Source organism: Octopus sinensis, linkage group LG2 (assembly GCF_006345805.1).
Source record: "Octopus sinensis linkage group LG2, ASM634580v1, whole genome shotgun sequence".
Taxonomy (NCBI): Eukaryota; Metazoa; Mollusca; class Cephalopoda; order Octopoda; family Octopodidae; genus Octopus; species Octopus sinensis.
The window spans coordinates 181807318-181823190 of record NC_042998.1 but is presented as its reverse complement, the minus strand read 5'-3'; the positions used below and the strand labels follow the sequence as shown (position 1 = coordinate 181823190).

General features: G+C 35.7%; 1 long non-coding RNA gene across 1 annotated transcript; it reads left to right on the top strand.

The window, feature by feature from the left end:
- Positions 1–12885: 12885 nt before the first annotated feature.
- LOC118762139 lies at positions 12886–13096 on the top strand. Its single transcript, XR_004997917.1, has 2 exons — positions 12886–13007; positions 13049–13096. It is a non-coding gene; the product is annotated as an uncharacterized LOC118762139 (long non-coding RNA).
- Positions 13097–15873: the final 2777 nt, after the last annotated feature.

Here is a 15873-nt window from a genome sequence, read left to right as displayed (position 1 = left end):
TTTTGTTTTATTTTGTTCTGTTTACCTTCCTTTTTTGTACAAATGTGTATTATATTATATAAGTGTAGCTTTATGATGTATAAGTTTTTATATTTACATTTTTATATTTTATATTTATATGTATATGATTGTATAATATTTTTCACTATTATAACAATTTAATTTAATTCTCTGAAGAGGCCGTGGGGCATCCTTGTTAATGCCTCATTTATACCTGCCTTTATGGCTTATAGGTTAAATGAGGTATGACTGTCCTCACTGCCGAAACAGCTGTCAGTTTTGATTTATTTGCATATTATATTTGAAAATTTTTTACTTATATCTCTTTATCTTGTTACTATTACTGTATATCTCATTTCATTTTATGTATTGCCTTTACTCATATGTAATGGTGTATTAAAGTATGGATTGAGTATCATCGGATAGTTGATGTTTTACTGATTTAAGTATATTTCTCCATTCTCTAATTTTGTAGTTATATATATATATATATATTTGTGTGTGTGTGTGTCTGTTTGAGCCCTACCAACCACCAATTGATAACCGGTGCTGGTGTGTTTATGTCCTCGTAACTAAGCGGTTCGGCAAACGAAGCCCATAGGCTTAAAAAAAAAAAAAGTACTGGAGTCGATTCATTCGACTGAAATTCTTCAAGTCGGTGCCCTGGCATGGTCGCAGTCTAATGACTGAAAGAAGTAAAAGAATAAAAGAATAACGGCAACGAACAAAAGTGTGTCGGGCAGGGTCACGGAGACTGTCAGTGGAGGCATCCTGGATTTTGACTGTTCAGAGAGAATGGTAAATCTACCCTACTGCCTTAAAAAAGATGAACACATTAAATAACGTAGTGGTAAAAATATAATTCTGAATAAAAATGTAAGATGAGGATGAGCGGAATTCTTTGGCGAAAAATCTTTTCATTAAGAGTTGACCCCCAATTAAACATAAGTACCGTAAATCCTCGAGTATAGCCCGCCCTTGAGTATAATACGCAGGGGATTTTTACCTCTGAAAAACCTAAGCCTTGTGTATAATACGCACCCCTTCTCTAACTTGAGTCAAGGAGGTCTATATAATGTCCTTGGTTAGTAAAAATGTATATGGTAACGTCCTTTATTATTATTGTATAGATAACATAATGCAAACGTGTAGCTTTTTTGTGCATTTTGTTTGCAGAAAATAAAGAAATAACAGTAATAACGTTTAATAAATGTTGCTTACTGCAAGTTATGGACGCTTCTTTTATGGCTTCATTGCTCTCAGGCTTAGCTTAAGGTATTTTCACGCCCGACATAAAAAATGCGTCTGAATAAACATTGCCGGACAGCAAATAGAGACTCGGACATTGCTTAGAAAATAATTTTCATTTTTAACCTTCTATATAGTACGCACTAGGGATTTTGAACTTTAAATTTTGGGGGAAAATGCGGATTATACTCGTAAAAGTTAACTTTTATATAGCGTAGATGTATTTGGTGTTTTTCTAAAAATAACGCGACAGCAAATTATTCAGGTAATTATTCAAATTCTTTAATCTAGAATAAGTCTCCTAGTCGTAATATTATACTATATCAACATGCAGAAATATATTTTCTACCAATAAATTACAAGTTAATAAGGTTTGAAAAATATAAATGATATTTGGGATTTTTGCTTTTTGTCGATTTTAATGTAATATCAACAGCTTTGAACTGGGATGATATTTTAAATAGGGATTGGCTAGAATGAACAAGGTAGTGGGCCAATTCAGATTCGCACCTCCCCTAGAAAAATGCATTTTTATGAAAATTCTATTCGGATTCCTAGGTTTTACAGGTCGGAAATTACGAATGTGCAAAAAAAAAAAAAAAAAAAAATCAAACTTTTAACCCTCCCCCAGTTTTAAATGTATTGTTGTATACTGAAGTGTGGAAATTTCATTAAAGCAGGTTTGTAAAGTGCACTTTCTATGTTCATTTGGCTAAAATGGAGAAATAGTTAAAATCCCTTTTTGCCATGTTCACACTTGCTTTAATGAAATTTCCACACTTTAATCTCTCTCTATATAAAGCTGAAGTTGTCTGTGTATGGCAGGTTTGGTAGCCTTCAACTAACAGTATCTCCTCCGAGACCCTGCGGGGCAAGTTGACCAAAATCGAGAGTATGATATAAGGCTTGCTCTTCCTTCCGTAGAAGATAAAATTCAAATCGGACCATGTTAACACCAAAAATTATTTACATCAAAAAGGTGCTTTTTTTTCTATGAAAATCCCTATTTTTTTACGATTTTTGACTGCTGTGTATTTCAACCAGAAAAATGTTCACTTAAAGAGAATAACAAGCTACATAATGCAAAAGTTTTACTTTTCAAAAATTCCAATTCTAAAGTGTCGAAACAAACCCGAGCAACGCCGAGCGATACTGCTAGTTTACAATACATTTAAAATTGGGTGTGTGTGGTAGGCTGACGGGGTGGGGTTTAAATTAATTTTTGTTGTGCATATTCGTAATCTCCGACATGTAAAACCTAGGAATTAGAATAAACTTTTTCAGGAAAATGCATTTTTCGAGGTGAGATGCGAATCCGGAATAGGCCCCAAGGGAGACAACTTATATTTACTTCTATGACTGGCAGAATCGTCGGAGCATCGGAAAAAAATTGCCATACATTTGTTCTGGTTCTCTACGTCTGGAATTTAAACCCCGTCGAGGACAACGTTGCTTTTCACCCCTCGGGGGTCGATAACATAAACTACCAATCCAGTCAATGATCTAAACTAACTCCCCTCCCCATCAAAATAACTGGTCTCGTACCAAAATTTGAAACCATTTCTAGTAAATTGGCCGAATCGTTAGCGCGTCGGTCAAAATACCTTGCGGTATTCGTATAACCTTTTTCGTTTCTCGTTCATATCTCGCCCAAGTTAACTTTTACCTTTCATTCTTCCGGAGATCGATAAAATAAATTACCAGTTAAGTACTGAGTCGATATATTTGATTGATCCCTCCCATTAAATTTCTAGCCATGTATACAAAGTATAGCCATTCTACTTGGGAAAACGTAGACTTACAAATGAAGAAATTAATTATGTTAAAAGATAAGATTAATGTTACAAAGTTAATGATCAGTGTGTCATCCTAATCGTTAAGATGTTAATAGCTAAGACGAAAGAGAATGTGGATAACACAGGTCTCTACTGTAGGTATCAGAAGCAACACTGCAGTCGAGAATCTTTTATTGTTGAGATTAATTGTTTCCATGAGGAAAGCTGCATGTAACAATTTAAGCATCCTGTTTGTGGAGGGATTTAACCTTCATTTGCTTAATGCTTTTGAATGCTGACTCTATGTATCCTTGTAGTCTGGGAAAGATTGACTAAAAGTTAGTTTCTTATTTCTTTATTACCCACAAGGGGGCTAAACTTAGAGGGGACAAACAAGGGATTAAGTCGATTACATGGACTCCAGTGCGTAACTGGTATTTATTAATCGATCCCGAAAGGATGAAAGGCAAAGTCGACCTCGGAGGAATTTGAACTCAGAACGTAACGGCAGACGAAATACCTATTTCTTTATTACCCACAAGGGGCTAAACACAGAGAGGACAAAGAAGGACAGACAAACGGATTAAGTTGATTACATTGACCCCAGTGCATAATTGGTACTTATTTAATTGACCCCCGAAAGGATGAAAGACAAAGTTGACCTCAGCGAAATTAGAACCCAGAACGTAACGGCAGACGAAATACCTATTTCTTTACTACCCACAAGGGGCTAAACACAGATGGGACAAACAAGGACAGACAAACGGATTAAGTCGATTATATCGACCCCAGTGCGTAACTAGTAATTATTTAATCGACCCCGAAAGGATGAAAGGCAAAGTCGACCTCGGCGGAATTTGAACTCAGAACGTAACGGCAAACGAAATACCGCTAAGCATTTCGCCCGGCGTGCTAACGATTCTGCCAGCTCGCCGTTAGTTTCTGATAGATGAATACTTTCCTGGAATGTACTTTACACCACAAAGCTTGTTAGAAGAAGTCATTAAAAGAAAGAAAGACAAGTGAAATAACACTTTTGTATTTTTCTATATGCATTACATAGCAATAGCACCACTTTGCAGCTGATGCAGGCACACATCATAGTTTATATAAACGTGTGAGTGTATGTATGTATATATATGTGCATGCATATACACATACACACTCTTGATTAGATATGAGGCTGGAATGAAAAAAATTACAAAACTTTGGAATTTCATATTGAAGAAACTAAATACTGTCTGTTATTTAGTCTGGAAATCTCCAAATTCTGGCAGTTTAGCAGTCTAGCTGTGCGCGCGCGCGTGTGTGAGAGAGAGAGAGTATGTGAGAAGGTGAGAGAGATATATGAATAGGCTGAGTGCTTTGTAACATATGTTCCACTTTGTTCAAATATTGCTGAAATCAAATTTGACTTCTATCTTTTTAGAGTTAATAAAATGCATCAGCCCATGGGGTGGTTTATCACAACTTTTAGGGTGTTGGATGTTGACGCCTTGCATTCTGACAACAGCACCTATGATGATACTGGTGCCAAATTGTATCTGTACCTTTTCCCTTGGATAACATCAGTGGTGTAGAGACGAGCAATTTGATCATGACATATTTATCCCCTACTACTCATCTTTATGCCCAGATTCTGAAATTCAAATCTTATAAAACCTGAAAAATGGACACATGGAGCTCTAAAATGTGGGAGTTAAGGCCCCTATTAGGGGAGGGGAGGTCTTAAAGTCAACCAGAGAAGTTGAATTGTTGGGAATCTTTTTTTAACTTGTGCCTTACATTTATTGTTCAAATTTCTTTGAAATCGGAAATCTATGAATGTTCACTAGATTTGTAAAAGAGAGCAAAGCTACAGGAAACCAAAAGATAAATGATCACAATAAGCAGTCAATTACCTTACCCTGGTTGTTACCACTCCCCAATGTATGATTCCTCACCATACAGGTGACTGGCACAGCCGTAAGATGCATTACGGATCTATAGCAATTGGAAAGGTGTGACCAAACTCAAATAAACATTAACAACTGTGACATGAAGGCTAAGGGGAAATGAATGTGTCACCTCTGGAGTTTGCCAATGATCACAAGGCTTATAGAATAAATTTGCAATCTATAAATCCTTTGAATGACCAATCACGTATCTGGAAAGGCCTTGAAATCAATGTTACCATCTGGGGACTATTTTTGATCCAGTGATAATAAAAAGACTCAAAGGAGGTCTACAACCAAATAATTTTACTCAAAATAACACTTCGCAACTGAATCAGTGGAGGCAAAGATGCCTCTCCTTTACTTGACAATTTATGCACCACATTGCAGAAATCACAATCTAAGTATACCTCAAAGTAAACTGTTGTACCTTTGAATTACAAATAACACCCATCTTGTATGCTCGGGTGACTCTACAGTTTCCCAGACTACAATTGTATTCATCTTGGCTGAGGAAAAATGACTAAATTGTGGGGATTAAGCTCCCATTAAGGGGTCTTATTATCTAAGAAGTTGAAATTTTTGGAATATTACTTCATTTGTGTCTGATATCTATGGTTAAAATTTCATCAACAGCAAAAATTTATGATTTTTCATGGGTGCTATGGCCTCATTTATGCCCCCTCACTTTCAAACATATACTGCTCTACATCTGTCCTTATGCATAGAATATAATTTCCAAATGTCATAAAGATCCATTGAGTACTTTTGACCTAGTTTTTGATCATAAAAAATTACTAAAATTTAGGAGTTAAGGCCCCCATTAGGGGATCTTAGAAACCTCATGAGAAGCGGAAACTTTGCAAATACTTCTTGATGTGTGTCAATTATCTATGGTTAAAATTTCATCAACATTGGAGATTTATGAATTTTCATTGGGGGGGGGGGGTTCTGCCCCCTTTAAGTCACCTCAAGTTCAAACCAAACATACTGCATTATACTCACCTAAGTTCCAAATATCATAAGGATCAATTCAGTAATTTTGGTCCATGAAATTGTATGAAACACACAGCATTACCCTTCTTCCTAGGCTTGGATTTTGTGTTCCAAATTTTGTTAGGATCGGTGCAGTAATTTTCTAGTCTATAAGTAACACACGAATACGCATAAAGACTTGACTTTTATATAATAGATATATGTGCACATATACATACATGTATGTGTGTGTGTGTGTATTATATATAAATATACACAGAAAGATAGATTGATAGATACAATTGAGTGGGCAAACAAAAATATGAGACACTGCCTTGAAGAATTTTTTGTTGAATGAATCGACCCCAGTGCTTTTTTTATATTTTGATAAGGCTGGTACTTATTCTATAGGTCTCTTCTTGTAAAACCAGTAAATTATGGGGATGTAAATAAACCAACACCAGTTGTTAAGCAGTGGTGTAGGAGAAACACAGTCACAAAGACACACACACTTACATTATATATATATATGATGAATTTCTTTGAGTTTCTGTCTACAAAATCTACTCACAAGGCTTTAGCTGGTCTGAGGCTATAGCAGAAGACACATGCCAAGTTACCACACAGTGGGACTGAACCCAGGACCACGTGCTTTGAAACCAAATTTTTTACCACACAGCCACACCTGCACCTATATATATATATATATATATATATAGACGCAATTTTTAATTTGTATTCTCTTATTTTTATTTTTTTTTTTTTTTTTTAATAAATAGATGAGAGTTGGATAGAGCTCCTCTGTTTACCCAACCCATGGTGAAGGCTGTCTATCTAGGAGAAAGTAACTCTGAATTTAAATACTTCATTGCTGTCTTGTAGTTAGCTTTTGGTTGGGCAAAGACTGGGAGAAGGACACACTGATATAAAACCTGTGACTGCAAATGCACCCAATGAATGTCACTTGCTCTTCTTTTTGGATCATGCTTTGTAATTTAGAGAGTGGGAATGGTTGCTGTGCAAAACTTTTCCTCACTTTAAAAAGTGTCAAGCACAGGTATTGCTGGAAAGGAAAAATAAATGGACATCTTGGCCTAAGCTTAAAAAGGTACATCTAAACAATGAAAGTTCATACTGATAATGAAATAAATGGCAAAAAGGGCTCTGGAACATTTTGTTCTATGGTCTGGCCCAGCAGGTGTCCCAGTGCACCACAGCCTGGAACCAGTCATCATCTTGCAACTGTGAGTAAATTCAAGTTAAGAATCAAGCCTATAAATATAGGATGTTGGAATGTTCGAACGTTATTAGACAATAATTGTCTGAAATCTCATCCAGAGAGAAGATCCACGCTTGTTGCAAAAGAGTTAAAGCGATATGATTTGGATGTTGTAGCATTATCCAAAACAAGAATTCATGGAAAGAGGAATTTTGTAGAGAAATCTGCTGGGTATCATTTATTTTGGAGCAGTAGAGAGGAGGCCTATAAGAGAGAATCAGGAGTGGGGTTTACTATCAAAACCACCCTGACTTCAAAACTTGAGGAACTACCATGTGGTCATTCGGATTGTTTAATGTCTTTAAGACTGCCATTAAGAAAAGGTCGTTATGCAACACTCATAAGGTCATATGCTCCAACTATGAATTCATCAGAGGATGATAAACTTGCCTCCCAGCTATCACTTGCAGAGATTATATGAAATATCCCCCATGATGACAGTATTGTCATTTTTGGGTGACTTTAATGCTTGTGTTGGTTCAGATTGGGAGACTTGGGGTGTCCTAGGAAAGCATGGAGGTGGGAGTTCCAACAGTAATGGTTTGCTGCTGTTACAAATGTGCATGGAGATGGATTTATGTGTCATGAATACAATGTTTCTACTAAAGAATAAGTATAAAATGACATGGATACACCCTGGTTCTAAGAAATGGCATCTAATAGATTACATTCTCACCAGGAAACGAGACAGCAGGGACTTTGCTATTGTACGAGTGATGCGTGATGCAGAGTGCTGGACTGGCTTTTGTGTGCCAAGGTGAATTTTGTTGTCAAGCCTAAGGTTAGAGCAAATATTGACAAATTACCTTAATGGATTGATGTCAATAAACTTAAGATTCTGTCAGTACACAGTGAGTTTGTGAGTGAGATAAAATAATTTGTCCTGTGATGGAAGCTGGAAGTCATTCAAAGAAAGAATGTATGAGATTTGTAGTAACCAAGATTGGCTTGATGATAATGATGAAGTTAATCTTATCTTAGAGGAGAAGCAAAAGGCATTTAACATGTTGCAAAATGTTGACATGTCAACAAACAGGACAGTGACTACATATTTCAAGGCAGTAAAAGCAACAGTGCAGAGGAAGCTACTGATGATGCAGGAAAATTGGTGGAGTGATAGATGCGATGAAATCCAAGAAGCTTCAAATGCTAACAATTCCAAACTTTATTACTCTTTCTTGGAAAAAGTTTATGAACCAGTTTCATCAAAGTTTGCATCACTTTGGAGCAAGGATGGCACAGAATTATTAACAAATCCTAAAGATATTTTTGGGAGATGGAAAGAACATTTTGATGAGTTGCTCAATAGACCCACTGAAGTTGATCTCTCTTTTCTTGATAATATACCTGAGAGACCAATAAAACATCTTATAGCAGAAGTTCCAAGCCTGGCTGAAATAAAAGCAGCAATTAGGAAATTGAACAATGGAAAAGCCCTTGGTATGGATGGACTAGGTGCAGAGATATATAAATATGGTGGTGATCATCTTTGTGCAATGTTGATGGATGTGATTCAAAGGGTTTGCCAAAGCGAAGAGATTCCTCCGGATAGTCATGATGCTACTATGGAGATACTATATAAATCTAAAGGTGGAAAGGATGTTTGTGATAATTATCGCGGCATCTGTCTGTTAGCTGCTGCTAGAAAGGTCCTCTGTAGGATAATGCTAGACAGATTGCTTCTGCACATTGCTGATGAGGTTCTACCAGAATCACAATGTGGGTTTAGGAATAGTAGGAGTACTATGGATATGATATTTTCAGCTAGACAGTTGCAAGAGAAATGCATCGAACAGGATATGGACTTATACCAGGTTTTTATCGACCTAACAAAAGCATTTGATTCTATCAATAGAATTGCATTTTGGGAGATCCTAAAAAAGCTAGGATGTCCTGAAATCTTTGTGAGAAAGCTTAGACAATTTCATGACAAGATGGAAGTGAGAGTTAATGTCAGAGGTACCTTATCAGATCCAATTTCTGTAGAAAATGGTTTAAAGCAAGGTGATATTCCTGCTCCTACACTGTTTGCTATATATTTCGCAATAGTCTTTCAGATAGCTTTTAAAGGTTGTGCTGAAGGGGTCTTTATAAGATATAGGACAACAGGAAAACTGTTCAATCTCAAAAGACTCTGTGCCAAAACAAAAGTTCTGCATTCTCATCTTATTGAGTTTCTGTATGCAGATGATTGCGACCAGTTGGCACATTCTCAGAAAGATATGCAGCACATGGTGAATGCAATTTCTGCAGCATGTGCAGCATTGGGTCTAACAATCAATCTAAAAAAAAACTTTTATAATGTACCAGCTTGCTCCCTCCAAGATGTATGTGGAACCTTTTATAACTGTGAATGGTCAAAGGTTGGAGACTGTACCCAGATTTATTTATTTAGGAAGTACCATGAGCATGCTGGTCTTGATGATGAAATTTCATACAGAATCAGCAGGGCTGGTAGTGCATGATAGGCATCTGTGGAAACAGCATAACATATCTTCACAAATTGAAGTTAAGGTGCATAACACATGCCTCCTCCCAAATTTGCTATAGGAAAGTGAGGCATGGGTTGTTTACTGAAGGCGGGTAAGGCAATTGGAACGATTTCATCAATACTGTCTGAGAAAAATGTTGGGGATAAACTGGAAAATGGCCATTAATAATGTGGAGATGCTTGAGAGGAGTGGCAGTAGAAGTATAGAGTCAATAATATTGCAAAGATGTTTGAGTTGGGGGGGGGGCACATTTGGTAAGGATGAGTGATGAGTGACTGCTCAAGCAGCTATTGTATGGTGGGCTGGTAGATGGCAGGAGACCAGTGCATAAGCGTAAACTAAGGTTTAAGGATTGCCTTAAAAATGCTTTAATACAGACAGGAATTGCAGCTGGTAATTGGGAAAGGAGGGAGGCACAAGACTGTGATGGATGCAGGAAGATAGTGCATGATGGTTGTTCAAGGTTTGAGAGGGAGAGAGTGAAGTATGAGAGAATTATGAGAGGGATTAGAAGAAGGGAACCTGTGAAAAGTGAGAGTGTTGCTTTTTATGTGTGTGGTTTGTGGCGGGGTGTTTGAGTTGTGCAGGCCTGGTGAGCCACCAAAATTCTCACAGAAATCAACCCATGATAAACAATGATGTGGCTATTAAAATTCATAACAGAACGTGTGCAAAATGTGGAAGGGTGTGCCTCTCAGTTGGAAGTCTAAAAAGACATGTTAAGAGAGTGCATATGGTGGCACCTGTTTCTCCTGCCAGCCAGCACAGTTGTCTAGTATGTAATAAAATGTGTAAAAGCTTGGCCGGGCTTAAAAGTCACATAAGGGCATCACGTGGCAACAATCATGAATCATTTCAGTAAGTCTTCTTGGCAATGGCTTTTCTCATGTAACAAGGATGCAGCTGTGATATATATATATATATATATATGTACATATATATATATATATATGTATGTAAATATAGATATAAAAATGCATGTATATATGTATACATACATACATATATATATATACCGGAGTAAACACATAAATGTGAAACAAGGTGGAAACAAGAGTACTCAAATACCAGTGGTAGAGTAATATGCTTTATTTTAAGCAGCAGAAAATTCAACAAAATCTGTTACTCTGAGTTTCTCGTTGCCGTTCAGCAGACAGTTTTTTTTGCATTCTAGCAAAAACTGTCTGATGAACGGCAACGAGAAACTCAGAGTAACAGATTTTGTTGAATTTTCTGCTGCTTAAAATAAAGTATATATATATATATATGTAGTGAAGATGCCGACAACCACTTGGTTCAAAGTTTCTCTTGACCAGAAATGCCCTGAACTCTTTGTATGACCATCCTCCCTGTACATGACTCCCTGTCCCCCTACATGGCCTTGCTTTTGCTTTTTGAGCCAATAAAAATTGAATTGAATATATATACACACACATGCATATATATATATATATATATACATACACACACACACATATATATATACACACACACACATACATACATATATATATATCAAAATCAAATCAAAATCAATTCGATGACTGGCATCTGTGCTAGTGGGGTGCAAAGAGCACCATACTAGTGTGATCGTTACCAGCGTCGCTTTACTGGCACTCTGGCACTCATGCCTGTGCTAGTAGGGTGCTAAGAGCACCATCCGGGTGTAATCGTTGCTAGAGCAGCCAACTGGCTTCCGTACCCATGGCACGTACAAGGGCACCGTTTGAGCGTGATCATTACCAATGTTGCTTCACTGGCACCTGTGCTGGTGGCACGCATAAAAAAAGATTCGAGCGAGGTCATTGCCAGTACTGCCTGACTGGCCCTCCATGCTGGTGGCACGTAAAAAGCACCCACCACACTCTCGTAGTGGTTGGCGTTAGGAAGGGCATCCAGCTGTAGAAATTCTGCCAGATCAAGATTGGAGCCTGGTGCAGCCATCTGGCTCGCCAGCCCTCAGTCAAAATCGTCCAACCCATGCTAGCATGGAAAGCGGACGTTAAACGATGATGATTGATTGACTGGCTCTAATAGAAAAACAATTTCTAATCAATGAAAAAATAAAAGAAAAACTTCAGTTTTGGTTAACAATATTTTATTCAGTAATATCTCATAACACCTTTAAGAGAAAGAAAAAGTCATCTGTCCGCGATTTATGCTGTGCAGCTTCAAGAGCTCAGAGTACAAAAAGTTAACCTTAGTAAGGAGAACCGATGCTTCTCTAAAAAGAAAACTGATTAAAAACAGAAAAAAAAAGGACCATAATTTCAAACATTGAAATTTGCTGCACTTCAGTAAACTGATTAAAAAAAAAATATAAAAAAAAAAATTTTAAATATTAAACCAATTATGGACAGCCCTCTGCATGTGTCATTGTTGAATAGAAAGATATAATAAAGTAGAAGTAAAATGAAAATAAAACAGGTTGTACTAAAGAGTAAACTGGTTTCATAAGTAAACAAAAAAAAAAAGATAAGAAATATTAATCTCTCATTACATAATCAACATTGTTGCTAAATTTCCAAAAACATAAAAAGACCATAAAAAAATAAGAGCATGAATGTGTATGTGTGTAAATGCTTATGAACATATGTGTATGCATGATGATGTAGAAATTGTGTTTTTCTTAAAGTCAGTATGGTTTAATTATCAGAACTCCCCCTCTCATAGATTGTATCAAAACGCAATCTGTTGCTTTATGGAAGAAAATCCAATGCTAAATCAACAAGACTGAGGCTACTACTTCTTGTACAATATTGTATAATAAATGCTGAGATTACTTCTAACATAAATAATTATGATTTCTCAAAAAGGTACTAGGCTTCAGAGTTATAAGAAAGTGGGTAATTTGATGTAGTTAATGTTCCTGCTTTTCCAAAGAGTATTAGGAACGAAGTGAAATGAGATGGATGTAAGCAGAAAATTGGAAGTTCATGTTACTACCATTTTCACTACAATTTTTAAGCATAAACTCATTATGAATTTAACCTTATAGCATTTAAACCAAAGATATCCAGTGCAAATATTGTATGATTTATATTTAAACTAGCCAGATCTGGCCTCTCACATCAACCCTACACTGTCATCCCATAAATAAACAATCATGTTATTGAAATTTCAAAGCTATGAGAAAATGCACGATTAATTTAAAACAATGTATAAATAAGCATTACATTTCACAGAGTAATCTTAATGCTAAAGGGTTAACTAAGTTTAAAACTAGTAGAAAATTGTATATCAAACTAGAGAATATCAATCTGTCACCTGTGGTGCCAGACAGATGCTGACATTTAAGAAAAAGGTGTCTTTAAAACATCATTAAAATTAACAAGCAAAGTCAAGTGAAAAAAGCAGTCTTGAGTTACTTTCAATGTATACCTTTGAAGCTACGAAACGTAACTCCAGCAAAATTAGCAAGTGGCAATATAGTTTTTACGTGTGAAAATGGATCAGAATCAAGAAATATAGGTTATTGAACGAGTCACAGGTGTTGTGTGTAGGTCGCCAACCAATTTGTATTCAGTCATCAGTTATACAGTGTCTGAGGCAAAGATACTAAACTTTCAGTCGATAAAGAGAAAACTAATTCACTATCATAATCAGTATTTTATTAGCTTGAACAGTTAGGTTTTCATATCCATGAAGAATGATATGTTTCAACTAGTTGAAATGTTTCAGTGATCAATGAAACCAAGTTCAATTTTAGCCCCAATTAAAACTTTAGTTTTAGCACTGTATGACACTTTGTTCAAATCTAGCACTTCAGAATAACACTGCATCATTTTATTGTACTTCAGTTATGAATAAAATTGCATTCAGTTTAATTGTCATATGACATTTCACTTTGAATAAATGTATCCAGTTCTAACATTTTATTGAAGAAAACAAGAATTTAGTTTTGGCACGATGTGGCACTTCAGTGATAAATAAAAGGACAAAGTAAATTAGTAAATATTTAGCAACTATCTTATTTTTAAACTGATCAAGTTATTCTTAGAGAAAAGTTACTAGCTGTAACAGCTATAGACTACTAGGTCCATGAAAACTTGTTTATAAATAAGACCATTTTTGTGTAGGTTTTATGGTTAAGCATTATTTTATGGTTTAATCAGAGGAGAAATGGTAGCATCTGTGACCTTTTATGCAAGGTTTTAGTGACTTGATGCTTCAGATCTGGTCCAAAAGATTGCACTGGAATGGAATCCACAAAAGGTACCCAAATAAACCAGAATTTGCCTTTGAATGGAAACAAATGAAGTGTTTCAGAGGTCTCTGAGAATGAAAATTCTTCAGAAAATGGTTACTTAAATAAATACTGAATTAAAAGAAATTTCAGCGAAATGATAGAAATATTTTTATTTACTGTTTTAGATCAAGAGAAAACATTGGAAAAAAAACCCATCACTTCAACCTAGAAATTGGAGACCACCCCTTTGTAAATCAACTTCATGTCTAATCTTTTGATAGAGGAAAAAAGTTAAGCTGCTTGTTTAAGGATACAACTTTAGCAATCGCACAAACACTTAAAACTTCTGAATATAGAACTGAGGCTTCACTAATGCAATCTCTCTCCATTTGTGCATATTGATTAACTAATAAACCAGAACTTAAAGAAGTAAAATAGGTACGTGGAGATAATAGTCAGGACAATCTATTCTAATAGACTGCACTTGAGCAGACCTGATGAGAAAAACTACTTGCAATAACCATCAGTCATCCCCAACTGTTAATGGAACTTGAGTTACGAAATGTTCCTACAGTTTACGTCAGTATTGGCCCTTAAATCTGTTGAACCAACAAAGGTGCCCCTAACCAACTGCTCAGTCTGTTAGAAATAGCAATCAAGTTTCCTTCAAATCACATCATACCATCTTGAAAATGAAAGGATACATTGGATAATGCAGTCCTAAGATGGCCATATCTGGAATGCTTTTGATCAATTAGAGTTTACAACTGTTAAAATAAAAATTGTCTATATCCTTCAGTCAACAAACCTTTTTTTTTTCACTTCTATACAAGGCTGCCACATCTCTAGTTTTCAACCTAAACCTCACAATCTTTAACTTAACTCTAGCTAACATTGGTTGCTTATATAATTTTTTATCAATCATTCTTAGTAGATCATTTCTTTTACTTAAAGAATTTTGGCAGACAAAGCTAACTCAATTAGTAACTACAGAAAGATAACCCCACCCCCATTTTAAAACACAATTCTAGCTTGACGTGTGATAGAACATAGTGTAATATATGTTTTACAGTAAATGCTAATAAAAGAACAGTTTTTAATATAAGACCATTTATTTTGTCAGAGTTAACAATAGTAACAATTCATTTTCATACACAATTATATATTAAAGCATATAGAAATTTATTTTATAATTTGTCATAGTAAATATTGTAGGTTATTGTTATAATTGAAATTTCAAATTTTTTATTGTTACCTATGGATGATACACATGGTATAAATGATGTTTATTGAAAATCACTTAAATCTGGTACCATTTTGCATTAGGTTAATGGTCATATTCTATGTGAAGTGTAAAAGACAATGAAGTTGACTTGGCAAATCATTCCAAGAGGAATTCAACAATTGCTGATTAGAACTTGCTGTGCAGCTCAAAGACACTCTCCATTCTATCTGCTGGCCAGTAACTAGAACACCAGATGACTGTATGTACATTAATTCTTATTGACTATCCATGCAAAAGAGAGGCCTCTCAAGTCACCAAGTTTATCACCTGATGTCACTCCTCCTCTTGCTTCCATAGCATCATCCACGAGCCTACCCTTTCACTTCTAAGCATTACCCACTGTACCATATTATGAATGCTGTAGAGAAGAAAATTTGAGCTTATCAATATTTCTACATATAAAAGCATGTTTTGGTGAGCGCATTAGAATAATATACGAAATTTCAGGAATGCATATTAGGATTTAAAATGAATTTCTTTAATACATTAGTTTAAGGACTAATACATATATATATATATATATATATATATATATATATGGCCTGCTCACTTAGCCAGTGGGGTGGCGTCATTTGAAGGCTAAAACAATGCGAACGCATTGTGACCAGTGATGTGTAGCAACATCTGATGGTCTGGTCGGTCACGTGATCACGTGCATATTTAAAAAAAATTTTTTAAATTTCATCTAGTTTCAGC